Source organism: Triturus cristatus, chromosome 2_2 (genome assembly GCF_964204655.1).
Source record: "Triturus cristatus chromosome 2_2, aTriCri1.1, whole genome shotgun sequence".
Lineage (NCBI taxonomy): Eukaryota > Metazoa > Chordata > Amphibia > Caudata > Salamandridae > Triturus > Triturus cristatus.
In genome coordinates, this window is record NC_140582.1 from 569761788 (window position 1) to 569774224 (window position 12437).

At 40.4% G+C, this 12437-nt stretch overlaps 1 long non-coding RNA gene across 1 annotated transcript; it reads left to right on the forward strand.

The window, feature by feature from the left end:
• Positions 1-6872: 6872 nt before the first annotated feature.
• LOC146862521 (uncharacterized) lies at positions 6873-9921 on the forward strand. Its single transcript, XR_014978469.1, has 5 exons — positions 6873-6972; positions 7063-7127; positions 7247-7350; positions 7439-7497; positions 7595-9921. It is a non-coding gene; the product is annotated as an uncharacterized LOC146862521 (long non-coding RNA).
• The last annotated feature ends 2516 nt before the right edge of the window (positions 9922-12437 follow it).

Sequence of the window (12437 nt, forward strand, 5' to 3'; positions counted from 1 at the left end):
CCATGCTCAAAACGGAGCTTCGTTGCCTGGAAGAGGTGCCTTCATGCTCGAATCGGCGTTTCTCGAGCGGAGCTTCTCACCCGGCGGCCATCCTAGATCGTCGCGCCGCGCGCTCCCAGGCAAACCTGATTTGATTGTATTAAAGATTGTAGTATTTTTAGTGGGTTATTTGCATCATTTAACCTGTGGTCAGTCTGTGAGGTCATAGAAAAGTAAGGGTCAATGCTAATATTGTTGAATAGGATCAAATTAATGACAGCTATTTATAATTCGCCTTGCCAGTCCTTGTTGAATTTCGATTTATGTTGTCATCTAGGAAGAATAAATGTTGTCTTTTCTGTCTTTTGGTTGTGAGAATAGTGTTGACCGTAAGAATGTCATTTAACACACAAATCCGAAGTTTCACCAACTCATATCTTTAAAGTGTGAACGTCTTGAATAAATTGTATTTTTATATATGCATAGGTGTCACAAGTATATCTGTGAATTGGCTGGTGTACAGCATTAGGATTCATACTCAAATTAATTAGCATGTGCAAATATGCAAATATCAGCCCTTCTGGAGTTCCAGGGGTGATTTGGATTGCATCAGGGGAAGAATGATTATACCTTGGCAATTCTTTACAATTCCTTAGAAAGAGAACCCACTCAGGATTTTTTCTAAAGATTGATGCAAATATGGGTTTTACAAAAAGTGGAGCACTAGATTACCATTAACAAATCCTCAAAACACTGAAAAAGTGGAGGAGATAGAACTTTACAGTATACCATGAAGGTCAACCAAACGTTTTATTGTTGATATTTCACTGCTGCAACATTTTCCGATGTCTGACTGTCAGGAGACTAGTCGATTACCAGTTTCTTTGTCTACCCAAAGATGTTTGTTATTCGTCTTTTGTTCTGAAATAGATTGGGGTGGGTCAGAAGTTTTTTTGTTTTATATTGTGCACGTTTACTTTGGAATATCCAGGTGCTAAAAAACAATAATTTCCCAAGCAGACAGAACACAGTCACATTTAACAAGCTTGGTAAGTCTTTTAAGCCTTGAAATAATTAAAATGATCTGAAATGCGATGGTCTAGTGGGAGAGCATTCAACAAAAAGGGCCTGTGAAGAAGTAGGTTCTGACCAGTTTAACCCCCAGATTATTTGATTTTGAGCCAAGTGTTTTTTTGGGAGTTCTGCAATGAGTGAAAAGCCTCAATGGAGTCTCATCTGCTAAGAGCTTCTGTAAAAATGGTTTTGAGTGATTACTGCAAGTGCTGAGCTTGTAAGATAGGCTTGCTGTGTGGTACAGCTGTGGTAAGAAGCTGTTCATGTAATCAATCTGGGGGACGGAAGAGCTGATATTTATAGAGGTCCTGTTCCCATGCTCCTCAATGGACATATGCAAAAAAACTCTGGGTGAACAGTTCCTCTCTTAAGGCATGTATGTGAAAGGTGTCACTATATGCCAGTAGTGTTGTCGCTGGGAGATCTGAATTTCAGATCTTAATGCCCTCACACACCTGTTAGGGTGTCATGCTTCATCATAGGGCGCTCCTCGTCGGACCGGCGCTGCAATGTCCAACGGGCCTGATGGCTACTTTGGCAGAGGTCTTTTGATCTGAGATCGCCGTATGTGAGAGGTGTATGTGGGCAACTGGTGCTATGTGTATAATAACGTGAATGGGTGAATTTTAAAACAGGCTCCAGATCTAGGAATATTTTAATTCAAAAAGTAGAACTGGGACTGAGTAAAAACTGTGGTGCCGCCAGCAGGACGTAAAGTACCTAGGTGGCTGGTGAATTTATAAGGTCGACATGTTTCGTGTCATCTATGCTCCAAAATCTAGCGACACTTCTTCAGGACCTATGATAGGTGAAGGTGAACCCCAATGGAGAGCACCAAAAAGAAAGAGCATCCAAAATCGGATGGTAATATAAGAACGGATGTAGATCCCCAGGCGGCACTCCGCCTAGCCTCTCCACCTAAATAGATAGAGAAGTGGAAGGGAAAAACAAAAAAACAAACACAGAGGGCATAAGGAGCGACAAGAGTAGACAAAGTCTAATGAGAAAAAGAAAGAAAACTCGCAAATTACGTAAATGCTATGGGCTACCCACAACAGTGGGTGGATCGGGTAATATTCGGTAGAGTAACTAAAACTCTCCCCCACACCGATAAAGAAGTACAGCTTCACGAAAACAAAAGAAGTGCTCATTAAAAATTATTAATCATAGGTGCTGTGTGATAAAAAACACAACTGACCCAACCATAGGGACTGCTCCACAGACATGTGGGACAAAACATAAAAATGCTGTGACAGAGCTTACCTTACTTGGTGGAAAGTACCACTACATGGAAGGGGGAAGTTGGCCCTCGAGTTAAAAGGATAACCAACTGAAACGAAAGAAAAAGGAGAAAAAGGGGCAAGGCAAACAAATACTTATAACGATAGTATAATAATGCACGACGCGAGCCCGAAGGAGGGTTCTACAGGGTAGACTAAACGTGAATGTGCAGTGAGATATAAAGAGTAGCGATAACTATCACACCCATATCCTAGTCGGTATTTAAAGGTAAAGATTGTCACTACACCGAGACTATCCACCCGGGAGTGCAAGAACGATGTCACCTTGGGTAAGGGGGCGGGAGGGGAGGAGGGAAGAGCGTATGTGAAAGGACCCCTATTGGACGTTACTAATGCGGTAGCAATAGTGTGTCTAGAACCAAAGTGCTAGGATTCAAATAGGCCAGATCAGTGTCTGGCAAGGGTGAAAAGGAAAAAACGTGCGTACTACCGGACCAGAAGAGGCATCCCGTTACCATGAAGTTAAAATAAAGCGTGTCATGTCTAAACGGGACAGAGGGGTATCTTGCACTTACTTATTTCGAGGAGGGAATGCCTGCTATTCCGAAACCTCGCCCGCTTCCGGATCTTAACCCGGTAACCCGCGCTGTACATATTTGAAGAGATTCAGGCTTCCGGGACCGGGGCTGCATCGGCGGAAGCGTTGACGTGGCTTGCGGCTCGCGGAGGCGCCATCTTGTCCTCAGAAAGTCTGCCTGACTATGTGTAAACAGACTCGGTCCTGGAGGGGTGCCGAGTGAACATCGTATGTGGCGATGTCAGAGTGATATGTAAAAAAGTAACCAAGCAGGAATATATTAAAAAAATATAATTATAGAAAATATATTTATAAAAATGTATGTATAAAAAGGGGCAAGATATGGAAGGGGGCAGTAGTATGATGGAATAGCCTCCCGATTCCCTATGTGTAAGCTCGAATGAGAGCCTCATTACAATAACCTACCAACAGCAGAGAGACTAGCTATCAAAAACTTGTCTGAAGACACCACACTGACTATCAAACTCGCAGATAAGGGGGGCGCCATTGTTGTCATGGTCACCTATGATTACGAACAGGAATGCCTTTGACAGCTGGCACAGGAAAGACACTACAAGAGAATCAACAAGGACCCGACAGGAAGACTTCAAACTAAAATAAAATCGATTGTGACTCCTGCTGAAGCACAAGGCTGGGTCTCCAAGAATGAAGCTGACTTCTTAGTGAATCTGGAACCACGCACCCCGGCCTTCTATACTCTTCCAAAAATACACAAGGGTGTGATACCTCCACCTGGACGTCCAATAGTATCTGGGATAGGCTCACTGTTGGAACCTTTGAGTAAGTTTTGTGACTGCTTCTTACAACCTTTGGGAAAGGAAATTCCCTCATACTTACAAGACACGAGAGACGTCCTGAATCTCATCTCTAACACCACGAGAAGTGATGAAATAACTCTTCTGATGACTTTGGACGTAGAGGCGCTCTACACTAATATCCCACAAGAAGAGACTCTCAGAGTTGTGGAAGAACGCCTCCTCACGGAAAACTGGACATCTAACACACCCGTAGCATTCGTAATGGAATGCGCAACTCTGGCAATGTGCGAGAACTTCTTCCAATTCCATGACCAACTATACCTTCAGACCCAGGGTACATCTATGGGCAGCACATTCGCACCAAGCCTGGCCTGTCTCTATGTAGCTGAATTGGAGGCGCTACATTGATGATATTCTCATCTTTTGGAAGGGAGACATGCCAACATGTGATAACTTTTCACATGGATCAACTCTTTGGACCCCTTCCTCCGATTCACCAGAACTGTGTCCCCCACTGAGATAAATTTCCTTGATTTGACCATCACGCTCAGAAATGGACTTATGGTTATGTTTCACTATTTATTTATATGGTGGCACACTGACAAAGCCAATAGGCCTGACTTTTTATTAATGCACTCCTCATGCTGTGTTAGGTACATGGGAGTATGGTATTTCTTGGTGTTTCGACTTAGTGGGGAGACCATTTTAGGTGCTTCCAGCATAGAAGAATGAGGATACACTTGGGGTGTTACGTGACCTATGTCACCTTTCTTTGTTGTGCACCCCCTACAGGATGTCAGGCCCATTAGAGTGTGCCGCCCTAGGCATCTCCACCCGCCAATTAGTTAAATTGTGCTGAGCATTTTGATGTATGTGTAATAAAGTACTTTAGAAAAAAAAGTAAAAATGCTGGCTAAAAAGTAATTTATTAAGTATTGTTTATTTCTGAGTTCTGAGTTTCTAGTCCGCATCACCTCCTCTCAGTAAGCCTTGGACGGCTCTGCCTAGCTGCTATGAGAGGCAAGGGCTGGTTCACAGTTTGGATGTCACTGATGGAGGATTCTCGATGCCAGAGGCAATATAGCCCAATTGTTATAAGTTGGGCCCAGTACCTCATGCCTGGCCTGAGATGCTTTGGCCCGGAGTTCCCAAAGAGGTTTAGACTTGGAAAGCTGAAAACCATAGTGAACTTACTTATGGTGAGTCTTTGATGATGTGGCCATCTCCTGGTGGCTGTGGGAGAGAAAGCCACCAGTCTTCAGTGATGTGATACCCTTGTCTCTGTGGTTTCTGGATGCCGCATCCACATTTGTGCTGGGTTCTCCTATGACACCGTCTTCAGAAGGCCGGAATCCCTTACTCTCTCCATTTGCTTGCTCTTTTTCGGAACTGGAGTACCTGGCCTCTTCTGATAATCTCGTTGTAGCCAAGGCATCAGTCATTTTAAAGGCATGGGTCAGTCCTCTTCGGCTGTGCTCCTGCCCCACAGCTCCTCATCTAATTCTGATGATCTTAATGTTCTGGGTCATGGCAGGCATAAACTGATTCTGGTTGCCTCCCACATTGCCTTCTTCATCAAAGTGCCCACACAGTGGCAGGTGAATCACCCGGCAACAGGCTCATTATCAAAGCACTTGGGCTCTTGGCTTTTGCTACCAGAGTAGGAAGCATGCCTAGTTGTTCTGCTCTTCAGTCATAATCCATACAGTGCCAATATAGTATCATGCTATTGTTATATTGACAATGTGTGGTGCCTGTGGGAAGGCGCTAATGATGAACTGCTAACTTTTTTTGAGTGGCTCAACAGTAGACATGCAGGTAATACATTTAGCATAACAAAAGATAAGATTCGTCTTACGTTCCTGGATGTAGAAGTTTTTGCGCAGGACAAGAAGTTAACCACTACCTTACATTGTAAACCAACAGATAAAAATAGTATTTTACATTACCAAAGCTTTCATCCCAGAAGCCTTAAGACAATCTGCCGTACATTCAACTTTTGAGAATCAGGCACAACTGTGCCCGAAAAGAAGACTTCATGGTCCATGCAGAAGTCCCATGCGAACAACTAAAGGAAAGGGGGTACCCAAAGAAGATGATTAAATATGTGAAAAAGAGAGCGTGGTACACACTGTGAGAAAAACTATTGGTCAAGAAACCCCAAAAAACCATTAGACAAGCTGGTATGTGTTTCTACATTTTGCCCGCATACTCACAAAATTTCGTAAGGTGATTTTGAACAACTGGCATCTACTTGCAAGTCTTGAATGCCCCATGGAAAAAACGCTGATAGCTATGAAAAAGAACAAAAGCATAGGCCAACGTATTATACAGGCCGATCTGAAAACCTCCAAAATTGAGACAAATTTAAGATCTTTATGGAATCTGAATCCAGTGAAAGGTCACCACAAATGTGGTACTTGTTCCGCGTGTATCAGCACCGTCGAAGGCAATCAATTTATGTATAATTCCATTAAATGGGTACACAAAGAATTCACAAATTGTAAAACTAAGAATATTGTCTATGCCATCACGTGCCCTTGTTCAAAACTGTACATTGGCAAAACTACCCAGCAGATTAACCAGAGGATTGTCCAACACCGCTCTAGGATCAAGCAAAAAGTTTTAACAGCCCCAATGGTATCGCATTTTATCGAGAAAGATCACTCTGAAAAATGCTTTCTTTGGACTGTATTGTCAAGGATTAAACCTTCACCCAGAGGTGGGTTTGTAGAAACATTACTACACAAGAGAGAAGCGTACTTGATTTTAAAATATAATTGCGTAACAGTTGGCCTTAACAAAATGTCTGAATTACATCACATTTTGCGCTGAGTCCTCCGTAAATTATCGCCCAGCAAAGGTTGTTTTACAAAAAACCAACAAAAACTACTATATAAGTATGCCTATTTCTGCCATTATTTGTCTCCCTTAAAAGAAATGTTATGTCTTTTATGATGTTTCCGTTTTATTTAGAGACTGTCCCCTTTGTAACTGACATCCACTAAAAAAGCAAGTCTCTCATTAAACTCATTTTGCAGGTAGCTAGAAAGGATAAACAAATACCGACTATTGCCTTGCTTAAGTTGATTGCACGCATTATTAAACACACTTCCGCCTTCATTCATAAATAACTAGTTTCTTAGTTATTCGAACTGAAGACTATTGGGAACTACACATCCCATAATGCAGTTAAATAGATGTCGTTTGCACTTCCTAGCAAACAGGATATAGTTAAATCTAACACTCAGAATCATTTCTGACTGAGTTTCAAAAGCTGGATGATTGATGCTTGGGAAACCGGCACCTCGAAAAGGCTAAAGTAAGTGGTGTTTCTACAATAGCTGAGTCATAAACCATTACCCGTTCTTCACAGAACAACAGATACAAAATGATTATCTTACTCTTTCAGAAAAACTGCGTATTTCTGTTGAAAGACAGCAGAACAAAGGCTGCCGCTCATATACGCATCTTAAAGTAAGTGTGCGAGCATCTCTAATATCGCAGTGAATGAAGAATATATACAATGTATCCAGAACACAAAACGCGAAGTATACGAAACACGTTTGTGTTTCTTTCGTTCTTTTTTTCTACAGCCAGCGTGGTAATTGACCCACGCAGGTGAAAATTTCACTGAGGGACTCGTGTTCTAAATAAACCTGGATACTCAAAATTCCATTACCCTTTAGAGGAAACAATTGTAAGTAAAAACGCCACAAAATCCTGATACACTTTTGAGAGAATGTTTCATAAATGTGTTCTGACATCCAATGCCCTGGCTCTTCTAGGTCCTTGAAAGTGTCCACTTTAATTAAGAAGTAAAAAACGCTCAAGACTACAATATCAGGTACGTTATTGAATAATGTAAATATGGTAAACAAACACCCACACGAGAAAGGCTTTTATTGTCATAGGTAACGCGTTTTATTAATTTCAATTTGTAGATTACACGGTGCTTCTGCCCTGATGAAGATCCCGTGACTACTACGCGGGATTGGAAAAGCGTCGGCATTTCCTTTTTCATTTGGCTACAAAGGGCATCAAGAGAGGCTTTTAACCTCTATAGGGGTCTAAAACTTAATATGTACCCCATAGCGCAGCATGTATCCCTTGTAGCAGCAGACTCCCAAATCTTGCCAAGTTATAGGGCCTTATGGAACTGCTTTATATCATTTGTGTTAACTATCTGCTGGTGTAATTGTGTATTTTGTTTATTAATTTATATATGATTTATGATCACATATGTTCTTGTGCACATTGTTTTATATAGGTATCACAGTTGTTGTATATTAGATGTGTATTTGACTCTGACATGAAGTAAATGTTATATGAAAATGTCAAATGTGATAAAGTATTGTGAATAAGAAACAATTGGCTTAAGAACCTATTGGTCTAAGATTTAGTCTGCTTCAATAAATAACAGCATGATAAATTGACAGCCAGGTTTTCTTCTTCTGCAATTGCGTCTAATCGTCCTACCTGGCGTCGTTTGGACAAAACCCCCTTTTTTCTCCTAGTTGTTCTGCACAGCATCTACTCATACAGCAAAAGTGGTACCTCCTATTACAAGAATACATGTACTGTTGATATCACTCTTAAAACAGTTGGGAGCAATCCAGCCAAGGTCTACTACTAGACACTTCGTCAGGCAGCTGGTCAATTCGGAGGCCTGTTCGTCAAAGCTCAAAAGACGTTTGTTATCACTAGAGTATAAGAATGCCTTAAAACCATGATTTTTCTTGTTTTAACTGGTACCTTGCTTTTGAGGAGAGGATAGTTGGTACCACATTTTCTTGAAGAGATGTAAATTAATTTCAATGAGAGTGGCTATAAAGACATCATCATGATATACTGTATGCTTTTGATAAACATGCTAAGATGGTTTTTAAAACTTTTCAAATTTTGACTTGTGAAACAAGCTACTTACCAGCTGAGTATCTTTTGTTATGTTGATAGATTTTCTTAGTACAAAGATTTCATCATCAGAACTGAATTGAATTGGATCATATTCAATTTGAAGTTTTGAGCTGATATTTACTGTATAAAAAGTTATTTAAATATATTTAGGTAATTGTGAATTTGTGAGTCTAAGATTTGAAATTTGATGTTACAATTTTGTATTTCATTACTAGCACCTTTAATGATTGAAATATCTGTGATATATGTTTGTAGCTCCATTTTCTTTCTGGTGTTTGTAGTACCTTTGTTTAGGATAGCTGCTTGTTTAAAGTCTTAAGTGTGGTGTTCTTTATTGTCATAGGTAACGCGTTTTATTAATTTCAATTTGTAGGTTACACGGTGCTTCTGCCCTGATGAAGATCCCGTGACTACTACGTGGGATTGGAAAAGCGTCGGCATTTCCTTTTTCATTTGGCTACAAAGGGCATCAAGAGAGGCTTTTAACCTCTATAGGGGGCTAAAACTTAATATGTACCCCATAGCGCAACATGTATCCCTTGTAGCAGCAGACTCCTAAATCTTGCCAAGTTATAGGGCCTTATGGAACTGCTTTATATCATTTGTGTTAACTATCTGCTGGTGTAATTGTGTATTTTGTTTATTAATTTATATATGATTTATGATCACATATGTTCTTGTGCACATTGTTTTATATAGGTATCACAGTTGTTGTATATTAGATGTGTATTTGACTCTGACATGAAGTAAATGTTATATGAAAATGTCAAATGTGATAAAGTATTGTGAATAAGAAACAATTGGCTTAAGAACCTATTGGTCTAAGATTTAGTCTGCTTCAATAAATAACAGCATGATAAATTGACAGCCAGGTTTTCTTCTTCTGCAATTGCGTCTAATCGTCCTACCTGGCGTCGTTTGGACAAAACCCCCTTTTTTCTCCTAGTTGTTCTGCACAGCATCTACTCATACAGCAAAAGTGGTACCTCCTATTACAAGAATACATGTACTGTTGATATCACTCTTAAAACAGTTGGGAGCAATCCAGCCAAGGTCTACTACTAGACACTTCGTCAGGCAGCTAGTCAATTCGGAGGCCTGTTCGTCAAAGCTCAAAAGACGTTTGTTATCACTAGAGTATAAGAATGCCTTAAAACCATGATTTTTCTTGTTTTAACTGGTACCTTGCTTTTGAGGAGAGGATAGTTGGTACCACATTTTCTTGAAGAGATGTAAATTAATTTCAATGAGAGTGGCTATAAAGACGTCATCATGATATACTGTATGCTTTTGATAAACATGCTAAGATGGTTTTTAAAACTTTTCAAATTTTGACTTGTGAAACAAGCTACTTACCAGCTGAGTATCTTTTGTTATGTTGATAGATTTTCTTAGTACAAAGATTTCATCATCAGAACTGAATTGAATTGGATCATATTCAGTTCGAAGTTTTGAGCTGATATTTACTGTATAAAAAGTTCTTTAAATATATTTAGGGAATTGTGAATTTGTGAGTCTAAGATTTGAAATTTGATGTTACAATTTTGTATTTCATTACTAGCACCTTTAATGATTTGAAATATCTATGATATTTGTTTGTAGCTCCATTTTCTTTCTGGTGTTTGTTGCACCTTTGTTTAGGATAGCTGCTTGTTTAAAGTCTTAAGTGTGGTGTTCTTTATATGGTGATGTTCTAGCTTTGTAGGGCGTGATTTATAAGGTAACTTGCTAAACCTTCACTAAAAGAGTGTTTGCAGCCATAGGCCCACAGAGTCAAGGAGTCAAGGATGGGTTAAATATAATTTCCTTGTATTTGTTGCAGATCTCTATTCACTGGGGATGGCACTAAATTGGATAAGAAATTTAAGTTCACAGAAAAGATAGTGATTGGTGGGGTGGACAGTCACAGCAATAACAGGACTTTCATCTTAAGTGTTGTTAAAATATTTTCATCCATAAGGTAGATGATCTTAGCCAATACTCTGTACCAACACATTTCCAAATGCTCTCATATGAGGATTTTTATATCAAGCAAGCTTTGTATTAATTTTCCTGAAAAAAAACATGAAAATGGTCCATTTTAGTAAAATGTCCTAAAATTGTCTAAAAAGCCATAAGTGATACAAGCTGTTCAGAAACACATTTTCACTTCACCTACCGTTTACATTACTTTCTTCACTTATATATGTTTCTTGCTTTCATTTTTCCTTTCTGCTACTTTCAAGTAGATCTTCCATCATTGATTGTGAGTAGGGTTCTATGTGGAAGTGGTGGTGGAAAAATGAAAAATAAAAACACTGGGGCATATATATGTACAAGCCCATATCACCATGGGAACGTCACTTTTTGTGATGTTCCGGTGGCGATGGGTGCCTTGCCTTATGTACAAGGCAGCGTTAAGCCACTTAACTTGGCTTAACACTGCCTTGTACATAAGGCCCCCTTTAACACTATGTTTAGCATGAAAGGGGCGTGCAGTGGGTGTTGTGGTGGGCGTTCCACCGCAACACCCATTGTATTTGACGCTGCCCCCTATGTACAAGGGTGGCGTGGCAGTGCCAAAATTAAAACATCCTGGTCTTAAGTTGGCGAAATGAGGATAAATGCATTATTTCTGCCTTGTGCACACATGGTGCAGCCTTGCGTTTCCGAAGTGGCGGAGCGTGTCGTTAAGCCCCAGAGACTAACTGCACGCTCCGCCACTTCATTGTACATATCCCCCACAGAATCTTGGATTCTTGCTATCTTGAATATTCAGGCTGTGGACAGCTGAAGTATACCGACTTTAAAGGCTCATGAAGCAATGCAGTTGAATCCTTACAGGTTTCAACAGCTTACAACAATCATTGTACCAGTAAGACTCTAAGAACGTTTATTAAAATCAAACACACAAAAATAATTTATTTTTATGAAGAAAGGTTGAGAAGCGCTTTTGAATGTGAACAGGTTGTCTGAGTCAGCCCTTGCAATGCCATAACGTCTCAATGTGTGTTAATTGATTACTGTGTGTTCCCCAGCGTGGTGGGGAGTGGAAGAGGTTCTAATTGAACACTTCCAAGGTTCCCCATAGACGGGAGTTTGTGTCTAAGTGCTAATCTAATCCTAACACTTGAGACACTCGCTTTCCTAAGTAACGTACGGAGAAAGAGCAATAGTAGGGCTAGACAGAGATAGGGGAGGACCGCTACTCAGTAACAGGCTCCTGAGACGAAGGAGACCAGCATGGCACACAGGCATCTCCTGATGTTAGTTTTGTGTGTCTAAGTTTTGGAATTATCTTTAAGGACTCATCATCAACAACTGGCTTTTTTGCCATAAGGTGACTTTTGCTTTGAGGAGGTGGGAGAAACAGAGCTATCCATGATAGAGTTAACACAAGGAGGTCCCCATGCAACTCATTCCGAAGAACGAGGAGTGGATTGAAAAAGCTAAAGCATTGATATGTCACCTATTAACAAAGCACGTGCAAGGCATCCTTGCTGTTTCTAATTGTCTAGCCTTAGACACTATGCTCTCTCTATACAAAAAAGTCAGGAGGGGTTTATGCAAAATATTTCTCAGCGGACGAAGTGCACGGACATAGTGAATAGCAGGGTTTGCAGACTGAACGTCCCAGTAATAGCTATAAAGACAGCAAGCAAAATAGTTGAACATGTCCAAGAACCCGTAAAAATTAAGGAACCTGCAAAGTGTGAGACACTATGGGGCATATCATTAACGGGTAGCGGTAAATATTGCAAGTCGCGCTTAGCATGAATTTGATTATCGCCGTCTATTGCAGGTTTACATCGCTGTGTTAGCAGCGTATTAACAACACTCTGCCAACAGGCGATGTACAAACCAGCGATAGACGGCGATAATACTCATTAG